The following is a 21853-nucleotide window of genomic DNA, read 5'->3' on the forward strand; positions in this document are numbered from 1 at the left end:
CTGTCCCTTTTCATCAGCGAGACGAGGTGAGCAGAGTGGTAGCATCCCGCCTTGAGTAAACTCGCGATGCGTGCGAATCATGCTTTTGCTAGCCTTTGTCCTCCATAGGGTTTGGTTTTGTTGATATGTTTTGTTTTGGTTTTGTCTTGGGTCTGGTATTAGCATTTGGGGTTTCTTTGATATTTAGGCACGTTTCAGTGCCAAATTCCTGTTAGTGTTGGGACTTCTTCCTGGCTTCGATATTTGTTGTTGCGGTGGTCTTGTTTCTTTACGTTTGGTATGTGCTGATTTGTGTTGGTTCTAGTCTTGCCGCTAATCTTAATTTTGTTTGGTGATAGCGATTTGTCCACTCCGTAGTGGGTATATTTTGGCCGAGGTGATTGTTGTGTGGTAGTGGTTTTGTTCTGTACTTTGTTTGGATTTGTCTCTTCTTGGTTTTTTGGACCTATGATGGATCTTGCCTTGTTTGCCTGGACGGTTCTGGTCTTTTTGCTCTTGGTACGCTGCAGTCCCTTTTTTCCTTAATTCGGTCTAACTCCTTCTTCCTGGATTCGGTGAGTTAGCTGGTTGGTCTTCTTATTTCTTGCCTTGATGCTTTTTGTTGGTCTCGTTTGGTGACGTTGAGGGTCTCGGCCTTCGTCGTTCGTTGGTTTTGTCTCGGCGATGATCAGCATCGTAGTCTGTATAGCCTGCGTTGTGCATATCGATCGATGTACTTTATCTCCCAGGGAAGACTCGATCCCCGTCCACCGAGGTAGATTTCGGGAAGGCGGCCTTGTTGATGGCGTTGATGGCTATTTCAGATGATGACTACTGAACCTAAGATCCACATAACGACTCCAACGCGCGGTTCTGCACTTTTCTGCTGAAACACACAGCAGGTGAGCCTTTTAAGGGCCATATAATACGATTGTACTCAGTCCCACAAACACGGTGTGCGAGTTCATTTAGTCCGGGCAATGGCGTGATGTTTGATTGACCATTACTTGGAAGACGTTACCATGAATAATATTTGCCGCTTAGCTCATCACGACGGTGTCAAAATGCCTTACGTAATCCAATCCACGAAAATTCTATCTGCTTTAAGCTACTGATTGTGCGGATTTGTTTTGCGTTGTGTGTTTCTTTTTTGCCAAGAAACCACAATGGCAAAACGCGTGTACAAACTCTCGACTATCAGTCAAACTGCTTCAAGTGATGTCCTACATAATATCCACATCACGTAATCCCATCTATATTTTCTCCCACCCAGCACTGATCAAATGCATCCATGGTCTCACGTCTCGAACCCATGTATCAAACCCACGTCTCAGACCCACGTCTCAACCCACGTCTCAGACCCACGTCTTGAACGCACCGTAATTTTTGCCCGGTTCGTAGTTTACGACCCGACACAATTAACACGTGCCCGGACGGCTGGTTGAATACCCACCGCTCGGGTGGGGGTCGGTTTGACCCCGCTGATATTTCAGGATTTAAGAGAGCTAGAGATACCAAACTTACAGGACGTCTTAAACTGTAGGTGAACTCACTTAGATGAAAGTTTAAACATCCTAGGTTATGAGATTCAGATGCAACAAGGTCAAACAAGTTCAAATGTCAGGTTGGTCTCAAAAGTACCTCCAGAACCTAGATAACTGTCAATATCATACGGCGGCAGCTCCAGATGGGCGCTGGGGAACTCCTGTGGTACATTCAAATTATGAGTTTTGTGAAAGTGCAGTATAAACACCCCAATCCACTCACAAGCAAGGGACGTTGTTCTGCTGAAAACGGCCAGGAAGGTTTGAGACAGTTACCATCCCCACTAACTCCTCTGCATCTTCTGCAGTCTTGATGAGTCCCGTTTGAGAATTACACGTTGGTCTGACGCGCTGGGACGATAAATTGCTTGTTCACACGTAGACACCGTAGCAGCTCCCTTTCTGCTTCGGCCGCCTTCCGATACCACCAGAGTTTGACCATCTTCGTGTACAAGCTGATCCAGGTGATCGCTTTGCCGCATCATATTCAGAGACCCTAACAAAGGCGAGCCCTCCAGCTGAGTTCACACCATACGATACTGTCTGTCTCAGACCCGCACCACCCTATGTCATCAAGCAAGACATAAAAACACGTGTTGCAACAGGGTTCAACCGGAGCAGTCACGTGCCTCCTTTGATCGCTGCTCTGAACCCCACGTGCTCCTGCCTGGCTACATGCTGAGTTGGCATCCGACGTGCTCGTGCATTAATAATGGGCGCCGGATCGGCCGAGCGAGTGCGCCCGAGCCGACGTTAAGACGGTCCGGGTGTAACCGCCGTGTGTGTCCGGTCCGAATGCGGCGCGGCGACATAGGAAGAGGAGGGATGAAGGTCTTACGGAAGGATTAGCGTGGCGTTCTGACCGGTCGGCCTGGTCGGACGTGCCTGGCGTGACACGACCACCGGGACGGTAATGAGAGGCGACCAGTGCCCGCCGGTTCCGTTCTCAGCACGACCGCCCGCTACCTTCCGGGTGGCCCGTGACATAGCTGCAAGACTCGCGGCTCAGCTATGCTGACGCGGAGGTGTCCGGCTGCCGACCCAGAGCTGACGCGGTGGTGTCTGGCTGCCGACCCAGAGCTGACGCGGTGGTGTCCGGCTGCCGACCCAGAGCTGACGCGGTGGTGTCCGGCTGCCGACCCAGAGCTGACGCGGTGGTGTCCGACTGCCGACCCAGAGCTGACGCGGTGGTGTCCGGCTGCCGACCCAGAGCTGACGCGGTGGTGTCCGGCTGCCGACCCTGACATGTCCAAAGATTCCGAAATTTACCGGACGAAATCCCAGATGTGGATTCATCAGGGTCTGTAGTCATAGCTCTTAAGTTTGCTGAAAAATCTCCTTGACTTGCGAATATTTTTGAAATGTTGGCGAACGATCTTTCGGGACTCTGGATCTGTTTTGGAGTTTTGTCAAAGAACCGCTCCATGTCTTGAAATTCGTATATTTTGCCAAAAGGCCAGATGGGGTGCAAGACCTTTTAAAACATGTTGTCAAAAGGCTTTTCACATTATAGATATTCCGTTAAATGTTGCCAAATAATCTTCCAAGACTTTTCGCGCGGCTATGGATTTTTTTAGATGAGCAAACCAGTCAACTAATGTTTGGCAACCAATGTTTGACGAAGCTCGGTGCCCGTCCGCTGGGGCGGGCCCGGGTGGCCAATGAGCGCAGCGGTCGCTGACGGGTATAGTCGCCGCACTGTGAGGTGTCAGCAGGTATACGCCCGTATCCCAGACAAAAAGATCCAAGATTGAGCAGATGTTTCGACAAAGTTACAAAAAATCCATGATCTTGCAAGATTCTCCGACAAAATTTCAAAAACATCTCAGATCTCCGATGATGTTCCGACAATATTTCAAAAAATCTAGATCTAGAAAATCTTCATTAGAATTCAAATATATCCAAGATCCCAGAAGTTTCTGCGACAAGAATCACCAAAACCAGGTCCTGGGTTACGGGTGATCCTTAGCCAAAATTTGAAGACAGATCCAGGACCCCAAAATATTACAAGTTCCTAGATCTCGGAAGATCCTTTTGACATGCATGCCACTGCAATTTTGGACAAATTATCATATCCTGACACAACCCTTGGCCTAATTTACATAACATCATGGGCAGAGAATGTAGTGTGACAGATGCTTCAGTGGTTACGCCAACCTTCCGATCCAAAGCAACCGTTGGAATGTGCTAGAAAACAGTTTGTAAAAATGTATGCACTTACATCGTGTCACCATAAACTGTCGCTGGTGTGGTCAACAAGCCAAGCCAACTTTACTCTGCATTATAACAGCAAATAATTTCTGAGTAAACCTGCAACTGGCGGTTTAAAAACTGGAAAAGCTAAAAAAAAAAACTGTTAGTGTCTGGGGATATGAAACGATTCTCTATGGTACAGACTCATGTCATAAACTGCACTCGAACATGTTTTTGGCGAATAACACAGCAGCACAGGTAAAGATTTGGTTTGATCCAATGATGGTGCACGGCCATCGCCAGCGCAAATCTTGCACTTCCTTAAACGGTATGAATCAACAATCTTGTACAGTACCTATACACAACTGAAATCCACATATACACAAGGTATTTTTGAATGCTTCTAGCACCTTCATTTAGCTCGGCATATCGGCAGAGTAACAGCAGCGGTGTTAAACCCGTAGTCAGAGGTTAAACGCAGGTAATGGCTTGCAGCTGAATGAGATTTGTACTGTCTGTATAAACAGTTTAAGTCATAGAGCGCAAAAGATATTCTTCGAATGTGAACTGGATAGCGGCTCAAATCGAATACTTCGTGTTGACACGGGCCCAAGGTGTGCAATCCAGTAGACATAAACTATCCCATTTAAATTGGAAAACTGAAACAGCGTCTGAGTACTTGGAGGGATGGAATCATCAGCTCCTACGGAAATTTGAGCCCCTTTCGCAGCTGGTACACATAATGTCTATCTTTGAAAAACCGAGGAGACCCCAGCTCTAATCTTTCACCTCATGTGTAACAAAAAAAGAATAGATTCGCAGGGTAACAGTGAAGAATAACTAGACTGAAGGGGGATTGCGGTTAGTATCGCCGTTTGGTTCTGGACGCGTAGCTTTAGCAGCGCCCGGGGACCGGCTAGGTACCCTTCGCTCGGGTGGGGCTTAATTTGACCCCACTGAGATCTCGAGAACTAATAGAGCTAAATACAGCAAATTCACAGGGTGTCTTAACCTGTACGTGGACTCTCTTAGATCAAAGTTTGAGCTTCTTAGGTCATAACCTTTAGGTCAAATTAGGTCAAACAAGGTGAAATTTCAGGCTGGTCTTCAAAGTGTCCCAGAACCTAGGCAACTGCCTTTTAGGCAAAAGGTAACAAACCATTTGAGGTCAGTGACCTTTTTTGACCTTTTGAAGGTCATGGTGACCAAAATCATACAAGACTTCTCCGAGTTTTGCATTTGACTAAGCGACAAAAATTACAATAGCTAGTTTTGTTCCAAAAACAAAATGCCGACCCGAATCATCTTAGATCAATAACCTGTTCTGACCCTCTGACTAGAAGATGTATAACGCGATTCCCGCTGTCAATAAATTCGAAATGAGCACCAGAAAACATCCTATGCAGCAAGCCATAGAGTTACAAATAAGGCTAGTTTTGACCTTGGTCTGACCTCCATACCTGACTTTAGGTCAACGTTATTTGCTCATTCAATATTTGTGTTGCCTAAGAAAGCATCTCAGAGATGTATGGCTTCGTCAAACACTCCGTTGTTGTATCAGACTGAACGATTCCCTAAAAATTGCCTCGCTGAAATCATGGCCTGACTTTGACCTGCCCTAGGTCAACGACCTAACAAGGTGCATCAAAATGTTTTATGTCAGACGATCCCTTTTCAATTCTCTAAAGCTACACAAAATTTGGCGCGGCTACGCAGCGCCGTTCGGAAAGCATTCTGGAAAATCCTTTTCGTGGGTCAATTTGACCCCCACCCGAACGCGTGTTAAAACTCTTGGGTCAACAAGTTTTAAGTTCCGAGTATGCCAGTGGCCGGAAGGGATGATTGCAAAACTTGGAATAAAAAAAACTGGAGGTGGTTGTTTTAATGCCCAAACGAATGCTGATCAGACGGAAAATTACCAGAACGAAAAATATGTGTGATGTTGGTGAAGGTGGCTCATGACGACTTATGACCTACTATGCGAATATCAGCACGGACATGTCCTATGGGGTGTGTGTGGGGGGGGGGGGGGTATACGAGCACGCAGTCCGCTTATAAGATTCTTTCGCGTCACAAACCTAGACTGGCTGGGCATTCGGAAGCCTTCACAACAGTGTAAGCGTACACAGGGTTACGCGGAGGCATGCAAAATTTGCTAGACGTCAGCTAGCATTTCAAAGCCAGAGAAGGCCCAGATGAAATGGATTCTAAAATTGGATAAAGCGGACGAAGTTAACTGGATTGCGTAGTACAATAAGCAGCTCAAGACTACATCCGATTTAAACTTCGATGGATGCAATTTCAAAAATAATGGCCGTACAAATGACCGCAAAAGTGGTGCTCCACTAATTCGGGATTACCGATAAGGACAAATGTCGTCGCTGTCTGCTGGACACCGAGGCTATTTTGCACTTTCTGGGTGGTGCGCAATGGCACGGCGGTTTTGGGCAAATATGTGGCGGAAGCTTAGAATACCGATTGGTCGGCCAGCAAACACCGTGATCTCGGGACTGATCACGTGATCTTGAGACTGCAGGCTGGTGAGAACAGCAGACGGACAGCATTTGCCGATACATCCTACTTGGGAAGACCCACATCCGGCGATGTGGATGCGCGCTAGTGCCCCCATCCATCAATGAATTTACCGCACATGAAGCCAGTTATGTGGCAGTTGAGAAATGCGTGTCGGAATGTGACTTAAAAATGAATGAATCTGACGAGGAAAGGAAAACTGTAGTGACAGAGCCCGCACACTGATGCTCGGTGTAACCTGCTGCTTGACGGTTCTTTTCTTTTTCTTTCTTGAGTGTGTGTATGTGTGTGTGTGGGGGGGTGTTTGTGTGTGTGTGTGTGTGTGTTTGTGTGTATGTGCGTGCGTGCGGGCGTGCGGGCGGGCGTGCGTGCGTGTGTGCGTGTGTGTGTGCGTGCGTGTGTGCGTGCGTGCGTGTGTATGTGCGTGCGTGCGTGCGTGTACGCGTGTGTGTGCGTGTGTTTTTGTGTTTTGGTTTGTTTTGCAAATTTTTTAAAAAAATGTTTAAATGTTTTAGCTAACATTTTGTTTAGCCAATTCGCACCAATCGGCGCGGAAACATGTAAGACAGCTGTCATTTGATTATGCGAGGATGGAGGTCATGCAAACTTTCAGCTGGTTACACGGTGACGTCATCAAAACAACAATCCCCGTCAACCTGGCATAGTTCTGCACCCGGACCGAACACGGCTTGGGAGATACCAGACGAGGCAAAAAAAAAAAATGGACCGTGTCGAATGTGACCGGATGCGATCGGACGGGACCGGGTAGAACATCAAACTGTCCGGATGGGCGCGGGCGCGACCGACGGAAACCGGACGGGACCGACAGGAATGAGACGGGACCAGACGAGGTCGGGTAGAGCGTGATGAGCCCGCACGGGACCGGGTAAGACTGGAAGGACCGGCCCCGATCGGACGGGGGCACCGGACTGGACAGCACCGCACGGGACCTGACGCGATGAGACGGGACTGGACGGAACCGGGTGGGACTGGATGGAACTGGATGGGACTGGATGGGACTTGACGGGGCTGGCCAAACTTGGACAGGACTGAGCGGAACTGAATAGGACCAGGCTAAACCGGACAGGACCGGGCGTGGCCAGGTGGAGACAACGGCAACGTCGGGACGGGATTAAACCGGACGAGACCAGTTGGGGCTGAGTGGGACTGGGCGGGGTCAACTTGGGCCCGTCTGGTTACGGTTGGTCCCATCCTGGTCACATCTGGTTCCTGCCGTGTGCAGTATCGTTCCTGTTCTCTTCAACTCCATCTGGTACCTGCGGTCAGGTCTAGTTCCATCTGGCTCCATCCAATCCCGTCTGGCCTCAAAGCGTTCCATTCCGTTCGGTCTCGTCCTACTCTGTGACGTCTGGCTCAGTTCGGTCTGGTCCGGAGCCGTTCGATGCCATCTGTTCCCAAGACATCCAAGCATAACATTTAACTGAAGTATGCAACCTCTCTGTACGTTTCACTTATTGCTAGATAGACGCATACGGTTTGATCAGTGATATCGGTTTTCGCGAAGCCCTGACTATCTCAGAATTTTTATTTGAAGTAGTCGACCCTGCGGAAGAAATATCATTTCACTCTCTGCTCACAAGTATGAATGTAATACATTTCATGACCTGTTTTTGCCAAGGTGTGCACTCTGTAATGCTTGCAGCACAGAAATTTGTCAAATTGTTTGTCTAATAAATGCTATAGAAGGTAGAACCACTCTATTTAGGCAAAAATATGCGAACATGAAGCCATTATCTCGCGAGCTCAACGAACCGTTACACTATGCATTTTAGTTCTCCACTATGGCGTTTACCACAGTGACTCTTTTCGAGGCGTACTTTACCTTTGGGAATGGGAGCATCACAGGGTCCATAATGGCGCGCTGGTTCAAACTTAAAGCAATGGGCTTCTTAGATAAGACAGTAGTATTAGCCTTATTCCTCGGAGAAAAACCAGGAGAATGGAGATATAGTTGAGTTGATATTTCCGCAAACATTCCTTTATCGAAGCAATAACAGAAGTGTTTTCTGCTATTTAAGCCTTCTGCTATTTTTTCATAAAGGCATGTTGCCGAGATATCACCCAAACTAAGTATCCGTTCTCCTGGTTTTTCTCCGAGGAATAAGGCTAATACTTCTGTCTTATCTATGTGAATAATGCTCCTCGCTAATGCACTGAACAACTTACAATGCGCTTCTCGGTAACGGGCCCTTACCGCCCGTTAGGCCAATCACAAACTTTCTGTTATTTACACCAGTGAAGAAACCACGGTGGGAGTGTCATGACGACGGCTGTTGCGACGCTTGCAGGGAATAAGCGTAGTGCTGTTACTGAGCGTTGACAACGTAATTTGACCTCGAAATAATTAAGATTGATATCTTTGCTATGCCTTGACGGTGCTTCAGTGGAACAACCAAATGCTGCTATTAAACGTAACTTGTCCCGAGTTTCACTAGAGTATATTTTTAAAACGTACTCCAAAGGTGGTACAGTACTTTTAAAAGGGTTAACAGGCTAGCTGGCTAGCAACTCGGGATAAACTTGCCACCATCCTCCACCGCCACATAGATTTACAATTGCACCCATGTAGAAGACGCTGTTGAAATTTCATTAACAAAATCAATAGGGTGACTTTAATCTCGGCATGAGTTGCCGTTAAAATGAATATTGATCCCCATGTGTTTCCGTACAACACTAAAACAGTGTACTTTGTGGGATGGGCGTGTGTGAGCCCCAGTTATTAGATAACTGCAAGTATTATTAAAAGCTTCTAAGCTTGAAGCGTTTGAGTGAATATCCCCATGTAATTACACGCAATTTCATGGCCTGGTATCAAGTATGCAATGTACTTTATTCTGGGCACATGGCGGCAAACACATCCTCATGGCATGGGCGATGTAACTACAGTGATGTGTACCAAATATGTTACGCATGCTCCTGATGATGATAATCAGCAGGTAGGCACAAAAATATTTGAAAGAAAACGAGGCCGAAATTTGCCTTGTAGCTCCATACAGGGCATGCATTTTACAGTAACAAAAATTGCAGTATGCAAGGCATGTAAGAATGTTGTGAATTAGGTAGCAGTCTCACTAAAAATGGTAAATATCTGACGCATATTTTCCCCATAATCTTAAGTTATCTACTTCATGATTTGTCATATGAGGATAATATTTGCTATACCATTGCAATTATGTCTCCTCTACGGCAGCCAGGCAAGAGAAACAGGATGGAGACACAGCAGCTGGCACATGCAATTCATGAAAATTAATCGATCGCCGGCAAAGTATGGGAGTCAGCGTACTAATTCTATCAGGTAACACTAAAGTTAGTCTTCCACATATATGTCGTTATGATATATAACTTGATTGGCGAAGGATGGCAAGATGTCAAAAAGCAGGAGAAAGGCATGTCATTCACCATCTTTATAGCAGTAAATAGGTTTCGGTTAGTATTATAAAATGAAAACGGCTCTGTCAACCATTGGCGTGACTTTCATACTTATCTTAAACGCTTCATGTAGCTACAAAAATGGGCTTAAAAGATTCCGCGACTAAGCTTAAAGTTACCTCTGACATTTCAAAACGTTTTCCAGAAAAGTCTTCAAAGCCCAACATCCCATAAGATCCCTTAGTAAAAGTCAAAAAGATTCAGGATCTCAGAATGTCATGTAGCGATCCAGGATCCCAGAGCATGCTTTGATTTTTTTTAAATGTACAATATCTAAAAGGCTGCTTTGATACAATTTCAAGAATGTCCTGGATCCAGAAGATCAGGGATTCAGATCTTAGGGACCAGATCTCGTGATCGTTTTTGGAGGACATCGGCACACGTCCGGTGTGGCCCAAGATTAGCCAGCTGCGCACTCAGTTTTTTACAACAATCGCCTCACGTGGCACTTAGCAGTACCGTTGAAGAACCTTTGCAATACGCCTGCGTGCAGCGCTTTTTAAGATCGGAACGTAGGAGTTATTTACACCTCCGCCATCAATGATCAAAATAGCGTCTCTAAATGACTGAAAAATTCGCCTATAGTCCGTAGTGTCACTATGAGCTGTAGAGGCCTCTCCAAATATCTCGCTTACCCGTACATAGACGGAGCTTTGTCGTCGCGAACACCGCCAAAAGTTAAAAGCTGGGGACGCTTCCGGGAGGCCTGACTGGACTGGACCCGTGGAATGGTTGTAATCGCCTACGGTCGCCGGCGGGCTGGCGATCTGGTCGAGAAGCGGACTTCCGACTCATGTTTGTCGCGACCTATTAAGGGGTCACTGCCAGCGCTAACGGTCGCCGAGCGCCGCTTGAGTCAGGCGGGTGCAGCCGGTATTCCCGAGCCGAGCCGAGCCGCGCGGTCCGGCCGGACTGGGCTGACCGCTCGCAGGGCTATCGTCTGATTCACCCGCCGCTGCTCTCCCCCCGCCCGCCATCCGGAGTCAGTGTCCTGACAGGCATGTGGATAGCCGAGAGTGCGTAAGCGCTCGTAAATGTGGTTGTCATCATCTCCCCCCCCCCCCCCCCATCTACCAAGGATATGCTGCAATACTGCATCACGAGTGCATTTAACAACGGATATGTAGGGACTTTGATCAATCCTCTGCGCGTCAAAATTCGTTTTTGTGGTACGCAGAGCCTTTCAGCGTAGCCTGAGTGGTGGAGTCCGGATCCGTGGGAAAGAATGTCGCCAGGTCGGGAATTCTGGGAGGCTCCTGAAGTAGATCGATGCACTGCGGGCTGTCATTTGATTCGCACCAGCACTAATCACGTAATGAATGTCGTTCAGTTTCCCTTGCAAAGAGCTGTACTGATAACAGAAGGCCGATAAAAACCCTGCGCGCCGTAGTAGAGGATGATGCAATAGTATTGATTTGTGCAGGCACCGTCTGGTTTTCAGTGCTGGCTGATTGGGTGAAACTAGTTTCATTGCTAGACGCACAACGAGGCGAATCAGGGGTACCAATACTCCTGGATCAGCCCGTGAGAAAACGTCATCTACTAAGCACATTTTTGGTGTAACACACAGCCAACTAACAGTGGGCCATAGCCGTTCCTCCTTCCCGGTCCACAGCAAGTGGCTGGATCAGCACTCGACTCGAAGAACCTGCTGACATGACTTCCTTGGGTTCTTGCCATTCGTGTATACAGCATTTTTTTCCTGGAGTTATCTATTGGTTATGAATAACAGTAAAGAAAGGTTTGGTAATACATCAAAGCAAAACAGTTTTGGACAGATTCTTAAGCCAGACAAAAATGCCAGGTCTGAATGGCAAAAGACCGAGGAAGTCACCTAAACCGCAGACTCGCTATTAGGTCTGCTGTTCCTGGTGCTAATTCAGCGGCCTACTACCAATCGGGAAGAAGGATGCTCAGATGTGCTCAGAGGTCTTCAACGATAAACATCCCCTCTCCTTTTTTAGCCGCTGCTCGTGACACTGTCCATGCCAACCCGCCACCCATTCCTAATCAGTTTTACTCACTCCTTGCTCATTCGTTTACACTGCTCATTATTTATGCATCCAAATTATGGAACGTTTAGAAGAGTTTACACACAGGGTCAGCCTATGGCGTTGACAGCTATAAAAGTAAGATAAAGGATCCATTTAGAACTGAAAAGAGCAATAAGTAACACCGGGTAGCATTTCTTGAAGCATCGACCCGATATTTGATCCACATCCGTAATTTTTCCAAAGCTAGTGCCCAGCCCAACGAACTACCCATTCCATACGGACACCTTTGGGCTTTACCAGTCCATGAAGTCTTCAAGCTATGACATATTAACATTTACCGATGGCGTTATTCCGAGCATAGCGTCACAGGTCACATGACATCAAAGGTCAGGACAAACTGTGTCGACCACTAAACCACATCAAACTTTCGCCGCAATAGCCTGCCGTTTTCTTGGAATTCTACGATCTAATAGCGAAGTCAGCGCTGACGCGATAAGCTCTGCTTGCGTTAGAACCTGATGATAGAACTCCAAATGTATGGAGCAAGTTATTTAAAGATCATCTCAGACCAGATACTTCAAAGATTACCCTCAACACATGTCAGTAAAACGCTAGGACTAAATCATTTTGATAGCAATGGTTCGTTATTGACAGGCGATTTATCGTCCGCACAAACTTTTTCATCTATAAAATTTGACGCGCATCCTCACGCTATTCTTATATTTTGCAAACGCTTGTCCAACAAAACAAAATGCATTTTTTAGCGTCGGGTGTTTTCTGCTCGAGGCACCCAAACCTGTCCTTTAGTAAAACTGTCCTTGATATTGACGGTGCCGTGCATTAGCAGCCACTCGGGTGCGCATCAAATTGAACCCCTTACCCCTTAGGGATGTTTCCAGATCGACGTCCAAAAGGTGCGGTGCAGCCCCACCAAACTTCGCATAACTGCAGGAAATTTAGCAGCGGATCTTTTGCTAAAAGCAATTAAATATACCTTGTAACGTCCTTTATCCATGGTTGTTCAAAGTCAGACCATGGCTTTCAGCGAAGGCCATTTTAGGGTAATCGTTACATATGACACAACACGGAGTGTTAAATGAAACCATACATCTCCGAGATGCATTCTTCAGCACTTAACCAATTCAGTTTGAAATTACAACAAATTTTATTGCATCAAGGTCCGGTATAAAGGTCAGACAAAGGTCAAAACTAGGCTGCTTTTACCCCAGAAATTACTTTATGGGGTAGTCTCTGGTGCCCATTTTGAATGTATGCATCATAGTGACCGCAATAGACACATTCCATTAACTTTTTGAATGTCAGTGCAGAGCACTGCCCTACCATGGCCCACATTAGCGTTATTATTATTATGTCTTAGGAAAATATTTGTGGTTTAATCCATTATGCTTATTTGAATGGCAAAATAGAAGTCTTTGTGTAGGTTTTTGGTTACCTTGCTCTTCAAAAGGTCAAACAACAGCACTTACTTTTCATGAGTGCTATTGACCTTTTGCTTAAAACAGATATCTAAGTTCATGGTTGTTGCATGAGGAAGTCTGGGGAACTTTGGACAACAAGCTGGCGATTGACTTTGCTTGATCTTATTTGAGCCCAAGGTGAGGTTTCAGGAACCTCTAATTTTGGTACAAATGAGTTCAACAACAGGTCCATCCACCCTGTAGACTCGGCGTCTCCAGCTATCTTCGCTTCTGAGATATCAGGGGATCAAATTTACCCCCAACAAATCTGAGCGAAGTGTATTTAATCGGCCATCCGGGCGGGTGTTAACGCAAAATAGGTTGCAGGCACAATGGTGTGGACTGACAACCGAAAGTGTGTTATCAAGTACGCATGGATTCATCAGAACTGACTCCACCAAGGAGAGGAAAGCGTCATTCACTTGACTCATGTCACAGAAACAAGCTAACACTTCCCCAGACTATGCCAAACCACAGATTGACTGGAGCCCTGCCGATAAATGAAAAATATCGAGTTGCTATAGCATATAAGATCGTTACTGGCTGTCAACAAGCTTGCAAGTCGTTGTTCAGTTATGTGTCCGGGTGCAAAGTCACTTACTGAGCACGGTACTGTATGACATTAGCTCCTTAAATGACACTTTATGAAGACGAGTAGACATTTCGGCTCCGTTTCAGGCGTAGACCCAGACTATGATTTCCAGACATCCAGATTTCAGGATGAGTTGCGCGCGTTCAGGCTGGCCCCGGTGTATAGACAGGAGCGTTCCCTGTATGGGGGTGCTTAAGCACTCGCAGGGCACAATTGCTCTGGATCCAACTGATAGCGATAACCGGTCTATGACCTGGCCATATAAAATCACACCTTTCCAACAACTCACCTCGACCCGTACTGACTGTGACGGGGCACGCTCGAGCCCTCGTTACCATATTGTCACGGCAGACGGGAAGCCGGCGGCTGGGAGTGGCCAGATAAGATAGCTGGTGGCCGCGCGGGAAGCGGTGGTCCAGTCGTCGCGCCGTCGCTCACACTGCCCGCTTCCGCCTCACGAAGACATTGTGTCCAGACGCCTGAACGGCATCGCAGTGAATCTCTCCAAGGGGTCATAGTCACTCCAGCTGGCGCCCAGGAGGTGACCATGGCAGCAGTCAGCATATGTGATATGTGAAGTCTAACGGCGCGTCGACTGTCGATGCGATGCCCTGAGAAGGCATCAAAGGCTGATGTTTCACCGGTATATTTAATGGGTCAGATCATTCCTCTGGAGTCATGGGAATCCAGCCACAAGTAAAACATAATTATGTAAAAGTAAAACTGCGTTCACCATTCATCGCTGAGGGCTGTTGCCTCTATATTAAAACCTCAGGTCACAGCGGCTTTCTTCCATATCTGTGAAGGACATCGGGCTTCCTACTAACTTGCGTGGGTCTCCCGTCTCTTTTCTCTTTCGACCACGACACCCGTCTCTTTCGACCACGACAGGTCACAATCACTCCCCTCTTACCTCCGAAGAGTGCAGCACCACCCCACCCCGACCAGCCAGAGGTCACTGTCACCGGGCCCGGGTCACGGTCACGGCCGAGGGAAGAGCGCGGCCTATGGCCGTCGGACCCCGTGTTTTTATCGGGTGACGCCGAACGGAGCGCGGCCGGCCGGGTGGCCCCGGTACAATGGTGGCTCGGTGTGACGGTGCGCTGCCCTGCGCCGTCCAGCGACCCTCACCGTGACGGTCGCGTAGCTGTCTCCGGTGCGGTGGAAGTGTAAGAACAGATGTCATAATGCCCCAGGGGTCATTTGGAAGTTTCAGCATTCCACGTATGTGGACATGTGGTATGCAGATGCGGTTTGAATGCAGATGCGGCAAGCAACCGATGTCAGGTGTCAGGAGCCGCAGCACGTCAAGTCAGGTGTCAGTAGTCCTGAAACCAAAAACTGAGATGCTGCTTTAAATTTTTGGTATACATTTAACACCATGGCAAGGAAAATATTATTTTCATGCAATTTTATCAACGTATAATAGGCTAACTACGTGTATCCGTTATAGAACAAGTTTAGTATATCAAACGAAGCACTTCTGTATTTTTATACTCGTAGTTTTGTACCTTCATTCCACCGATGTCTTTGGTTACCGACGGTCTAAGAAAATACTAGCACTGGCAATCAGCAATGTCAATCGGTTGAGGATGTTGGATGCTGGCTACGCCATTATTTTGTTTACACTGGTAGCGTGTTGAGCAAGGCAAACTTTGAAAATCATTTTATTCAAGGATCATTAATCTTGGATCATATTAAGGTATGTAAACCCTGTAAGTTCTGTGAGTACTGTTAGGAGGCTCTGAAAGCGCTGCAAATTTATTAACAGGGAAACGACAAGGAAATAGGAAAGAAGACATTGTTAAGTCGCGTTTGCGTTAGAGATGTTTCCGAATCACTTTTAAAAAGTCTTGAAAAGTTTTGGTAGGAAGTAATGTGACATCACACCCGTCCATAAAACCATGATGTTTTTTATAGCCAGCCAGCTGAAATAGTGTCAAATTATGTGTCTGTACAGACATTTTTTAACACGCGCCCGGGTGAGGGGGTGAAATTGACCATCCGAAGGTTTTTCCAGAATGGTTGCGAACGACGCGGTGCAGCTAGGACAAATTTTGCAGAGCTGTAGACAATTAAATAGCGGATCGTTCGCTTAAATATTTAGATGTACCCTGTAAAGACGCTGACCTACGGTAGGTCAAAGTCAGGTCATGGTTTGAGCAAAGTCAATTTGTAGGGAATCGTTCAATCTGATGCAACAACGGAGTATTATACGAAACCGTACATCTCTGAGATGCTTTCTTAGACAACAAAAATATGGAATGAGCAAATTACGTTGACCTAAGGTCAGGTGTAGAGGTCAGACCAAGGTCAAAACCAGCTTGCTCTAAGGCTTGCGGTGTGGCATAGTTCCTGGTGCTCATTTTGAACTTAATAGCGGAAACCGCATCATACATCTTCCATGAACTTGTTAGAGGTCAGAATAGGTCGTTGACCTAAAATGAACCCGGCCAACATATTGTTTTTAGAAACATACCGTCTAGCATAATCTTTGTCGTTTATGCAAATGCAAAAAACTCAGAGCAGTCTTCTATGCTTTTGGTGATAATCACCTTCAAAAGGTCAAACAAGGTCACTGACTTTAACTGAGCATGTGACCTGGTGCTTAGAAACAGTTATCTAGGTTCTGGGGGCACTTTAGATACCAACCTGGAATTTGACCTTGTTTGACCTTATTTGACCCGAAGATCCTGACCTAGGAACCTCGAAATTCGACCGAAGTGAGTTCACGTACAGGTTAATACACTCTGTGAATTTGGTGTCTCTACCTCTATTAGTTCCCGAGATCTCAGGGGTGAAATTGACCCCCGCTTCCTAGCGAAGGGTATTTAGCCGGCCGCCCGGGCGCGTGTTAACGTTACGGGCGCGCGTGTCTATGCGAAACACTTTTAGTGAAAATCGCTGCTAAAATGTGTGCGGCTGGAACATTAGCGCTGAAAGTTTTTTTTTGAAAAACCTTTTAAAATTTTTGCACCGCAATCTTTTTTGAAAACGGTCATATCTTCATGTCACCCTTCAAACCAAAAATTCACGATTCCCCGTTTATTAAAATTCCTGGTTGCACCAAAGCATCTGCCGACTGTTCCAGACAAACGGTGGACCGGAACGGAACGGAACAGAACGGATCGGAACGGCATGGAACGTAACGGAGCTGAACTGGCCGAAACCGGACTGGACTGAATGGGATCGAATCGGATCGGAACGGAACGGAACAAAATGGTGCCGCCTTCCGGACGCGCCGCCTCCCCGGGCGGCAGCCCGTCCCCGCGGTTGCCACATACGTAATCAGTACGGGATGGCAGCCTCTCAAAGGCGCTCATCTTGCATTGTTGCTGATTTGCAATAGAATGATGTTGGTTTGAGCTGGTTTGCAATACCATGATGTTGGTTTGAGCTGGTTTGCAATACCATGATGCTGGTTTGAGTTGGTTTGCAATATCATGCTGTTGGTTTGAGCTGGGCTGCATCATTCGTTTGCACCACAGGGAACTGAATGTACAGGAAGGGGGCGGTCGAAATAAACCACCCTTGTATTCTTTGAAATCTGCAGGCTTCGCAGCGTGTGGCACGCCGATAGTGAATGTTTTCGTCTCTATAATATTAAATCCCTGGTGATGACACGCCATAATGTTATTAAGTGAACTAAAGCATACCATGCTACCAACAAAGCTATACTTAGCCGTCAGAAAGAAACCTTCGTGGTGGCTTCAGGCACGGATTCAGGATTTCGTCGGGGGGGGGGGGGGGCAAACAACATTGCGCGCGCTCCAGAGTTAAGGGCTCCTAAAAAGTTCTTGCATTCCGGCCATTGACTTTGAAGATTTATGGTATGTTATTTTCATACGGGAACCCATCTTACTGTGCGCAGCTCTGGAAAACCGGGCGTGTCGCGTATGAAGACACATGAAGATCATTAATTTTCTCCATATTATGATGAATCCTGTCATTATGAGGCTAGCTTTCTGAAAAACATGGCAAGATAATCTTCAGTAATAAGCCTAAACTAAAAATCATTAAAGCCATGCACGAGCTTGATTCCTAGCTTATTTACATCTCGCTGGCTGGTCGCTGTTATCAGCTGATTGCTGATGGCTAATGCATTTTTTTTGTACGGAGAAGTGCAAAATATTCTAGCAATTGAAACACATGAAGGACGCAGTGCACAAGTATAATAATGTCACAAATTCAATAACCAATGGATGTGACATAAAACGTCAGCTGCACGTGATGTAAGGCTCAACGATCGCGCGTAAAATTATTCCTCGCATATCCGACTGCTGCTGTAAGGCTAAGGCACCAAGGCTAATGGGGACGGAACCTGAGCATCATGGGTATCGCGGCAGGCCAACAAAGAGGTTTCCATCAACAAGTGTAGGGTCCTCAGAGCAAGCGAGAAGAACCCAAGACCAGTCTGGATGGCCTATGAACGATTGCTAGCATTCCGGCAGGCTGACATGTAGAACCCCGCCCAGAGCACAGGGCCCTCTAAGCAAAGAGGAATCACCCAAAACCAGCGTGCGTGAATTAATGCACCTGTGCGTTCAAGAGTACCCGGGCAGGTTCACATAAATGGCTGCAATAGGAATGAAGGATCCTCCGCAAACGAGATCAAGGGAAAAGAGTACTAGATCAATGCAGATCTAGGGCTGAGGAAACCCTACCAGAAATGTAGGGAGCCCCTCAGCATCGAGCGGGCCCTCTAATGCTGAGGGCCCCCTCAGCATCGAGCGGCTCGGTGCCTCACCTCATATGGGCCTCAGCAACAATACAAGGCCCTCCTAGCAAATGGAAAGAACCTGAGACTTTTGTGAAGGGTCTCTGCGCAACTGTGTTAAACCCCGGTTTTTTTGGGGCACGGTAAGAGCGTATAGAGCATTTCGTGCGGGGGGAAAGAATCCGTGGAGGGCCCCTGATCGATCAAGAGTGCCCAAGTATGTTAGCAAATAGTGCCCCGACAGCAGCGTAGGGTGCTACGGGAAGATGCGAAGAGATCAAGGGCAACATGAACACAGCGTAACGCCTCTGGATAGCGTAATTAGCCTCAAAAGGTCTCCCACTCACCATTCTCTTAATCAGGGAAGAATTTACTTTGTCTGCTCACGGACTCTTCGACTTTCGCTTGCGACCGTTCTTGGTCGCCTGAAGGCCCAAAGACGTCCAATTTTGCTGAGCTCTGCGAAAGAAAACTGCGTCCGTTCGACCGGTTATGGGCCGCTACGGAGCTTATGGGTCCCGCGGTGCACAAAGGCAGGCATGATTCCAGTGCCCTCCCCCCCCCCCTCTGGTTCCACCACTGACCGGAATAGCTTGATAGCTGGGGCCCGAAAAGGATATAGAGCCATCCGCTCAAATAAAAATACCCAAGACACAATATGGGTGGTCCAGGAATAGTCGAATGTGCCCGAACTATCCAGAGGTAAGGACCCGGACGAGAGCACAGGGCCCTCCATTCAAATTACCCACACCCACGACGCAATGTGGAGGGCACCCAAACGATCGAGTGCACCCGAGCAGGTTAACCAGATAAGGTTCCCACAAGAACGTAGGACCTTCCATTCTAATACGAAGTACCCAAGATCCATTGCAGCTGGCCCCCGAGCGAGCGAATGTGCAGGAGCAGGCTATCAGAATGGGCCCCGACAAGAACGTGAGATCATCTCTGTCCTGATCTATCTTGTCTCCTATCCTGTCCTGTCATGTCCTGTCCGATTCAGTCATGTCTTGTCCTGTTCTCCCATCTCTAGTCCTTCCCCGATTTATCTTGTCTCATGCTCTGTTTTGTATCTCAAGCCCTGTCCTGATCTATTCTGTCTCTTGTCCTGTCCTATCCTGTTCGTTCTGTTCTGCTCCCTCATCTACGGTCCCGTCCTCAAGTATCTTACATCCCGTTTTGTGCTGTCATCTTCTGCCCCGTGCTGCTATCTTTTCTATTCTGTTCTACACTGTCCTTCCCTATCTTGCCCCGGGTGACAGCACGTGATGTCCTGTTACACGTCCTTTCTTTGTTTAAAATACGTCTTTATTGAACGTGCAGATTTTGTGTCTACAACAGTAGGTGCCTGGAAACAGTACGAAAACGTTTTTTTTTTGGTAGCCTTCCAGCACATTTTTGCCACGAGTGGCGTTCGTATATCTACAGGAGTAAATATGCTGATCTTAGGCTCCTGCTGAGCCGGCCTGAGCACATCTCCGCTCAGTAAGACGTGAGGACGTGTACGGACTTCAAACAGCCTCACACGTATACACTGTAAGCAAGTGCACAGCCCGGGACATGGTCGACCTACGACAGAAATACTTGGCTAGCCTGTCTCCATGGCCTGCAAATGTCCCGAGAGCGTATTGGCTCAGGGTGGACGTCGTACAAGTGGCGTGCCCCAAAGGGGTGGCACAAATGACCGTTTTTTCTTTATTTTCCGCAGACGTAGCAGGGGAGGATATTCGTAACTTTATAGGAAGGTGGTAATGTCAAAGCAAATAGCCTTTTGCACTGCACCTGCCGATGCCAAAAGAAAAGGCCTTTGTGCACTTGCACCAATGTGTTCCTAAGTGTTCAGGAAACGCGCTGTGGTTTGTTATGGACCATAGCACTTACCATACTTCTGCAGTGACCTAAACGTTAACGACAGTAATCTGCACATATTAGTAGCGTGTCTGCTTCCCAGTTACAGAACAATGAGGGCTTACTGCGCGAAACGTCAGAGTCGGGCTCAGCACCCGCGGCTGAGAGTGTGCTGAGTTCTTTGCAAGTGCTTTTGTATGTGCTGGATTGAGAGCTGCCGGGAAATGACCTGCTAACTTCGGACAGAAAAACAATTGCGAAATGTTTTGTGCTGCATGCTTGGATCCACGCTTAGCTAGGGGCGCACGTGGCTGAACTAAAGGCGGTGCGCATTCTCGAGTCGGCGGCATCTGGAGCACGCAACAAATCCAACAATCCGTGACTGCATCTCCGACAATTAGATGAACGAAACAATTGCCATTGTCTTCTGGATATCGACAACCAATGGCGCCAGTTAATTGGCCCCTCTGATCGTCATCGGTGGTCTTCAGCTTGGCCGGACCGGCGCGGTCGACGCCAGGTACGCCTGCTCAGCCGTTCGCCTGCACAGGCCCTGGGCTGCTGGGTCGAGCGCTGTGGACGGCGAGGCCAGCCCGGCGGGGCGGAGGCCAGGACGCGCTAACGGACCGCGGGAAACTAACAAAGCACGAGCAGGCGAAGAGGCTCGTTCATGAAGTTTCTGGAGGGAATACCTTGCCTTCCGAGCTTCTCACAGGCACTTCCCACCGTTCTCAGTCTTCTTCGCTCATCGGCAACTCATTCATTTCCCAATTCCCACCAGGGCCTTTGTCGCGCTTACAGATCCCATTTTACCCTGACATTCGTTTTCCCTGTCACCAGCTGTCAATCCAACACCCCCAGGCGTTCCGAATTCGTGAATGGTGCAGCATCTTAAGAATCATTCGCCACCGGCCTGGACGACAGCGTCAAAGCCGCGGCTGCTTTGTCCGACCAAATGTGGTCAGCGGTGCTCCGCCACAACAATAAACCAGATGCGTCCTGTTCCGGCCACATCGGTATAATGACGTCGCTCCCATGCCCCGGCGCAACGTCTTCACCGGCCATAGGCGGTGTTTTTGTGCGGGCGACTTTATTTACCTTTCTGCGGGAGTTCAACCAACCAGCAAGTGCGCACGCGGCGGACAAAAAAAGCTTATAGTAGGCAGCAAAAACGTGCCTGGCGGTTGCCCGGCCGTCTGCGGCGGCTGTGTTTATGTGCGTGGCCGGGCTGTAATGAAATCCGGTCGGCCCCGGCAGCGGGTGACCGCCGGCGCCGGAAGCAGCGGCCAATCTCGGCTGGGCGGGGGCCGTGACGCCGACTGCAGCCATGCTCCAGTCGTCCGCGGCCCGGCTGCCCGGCCAGGTCGCCGCTCCGGCCGCCGCGGCGCCGCCCGGCCGCTAGCGTGTTTGCACTTCCGCCAGCCGGCACGGAACGGTCAGCCGCACCGATCCCAGACCACGTGACAGAACAGAGTGGCGCCGCCGAACTTAACACCTAGCAAATGTGCAGGTTAAGCTGAAAAACTTGC

The 21853-nt window shown here is 48.0% G+C and overlaps 1 long non-coding RNA gene across 2 annotated transcripts in view; it reads left to right on the forward strand.

Moving 5' to 3' along the window:
• The first annotated feature begins 34 nt into the window (after nucleotides 1-34).
• The window catches only part of LOC119099400 (uncharacterized), a 34124-nt gene continuing 12305 nt past the window's right edge, over nucleotides 35-21853 (forward strand). The window contains exons 1-3 of one of the 2 annotated variants that reach the window (XR_005094358.1): nucleotides 35-554; nucleotides 804-881; nucleotides 16854-16935. This is a non-coding gene — a long non-coding RNA (uncharacterized LOC119099400). Of the gene's footprint in view, nucleotides 555-803; nucleotides 882-16853; nucleotides 16936-21853 lie in introns of those variants that run through there. The other variant, XR_005094357.1, reaches the window with a different exon arrangement.

The sequence above is a fragment of the Pollicipes pollicipes genome, unplaced genomic scaffold (assembly GCF_011947565.3).
Source record: "Pollicipes pollicipes isolate AB1234 unplaced genomic scaffold, Ppol_2.1 Scaffold_4740;HRSCAF=5597_pilon_pilon_pilon, whole genome shotgun sequence".
NCBI classification, from domain to species: Eukaryota; Metazoa; Arthropoda; class Thecostraca; order Pollicipedomorpha; family Pollicipedidae; genus Pollicipes; species Pollicipes pollicipes.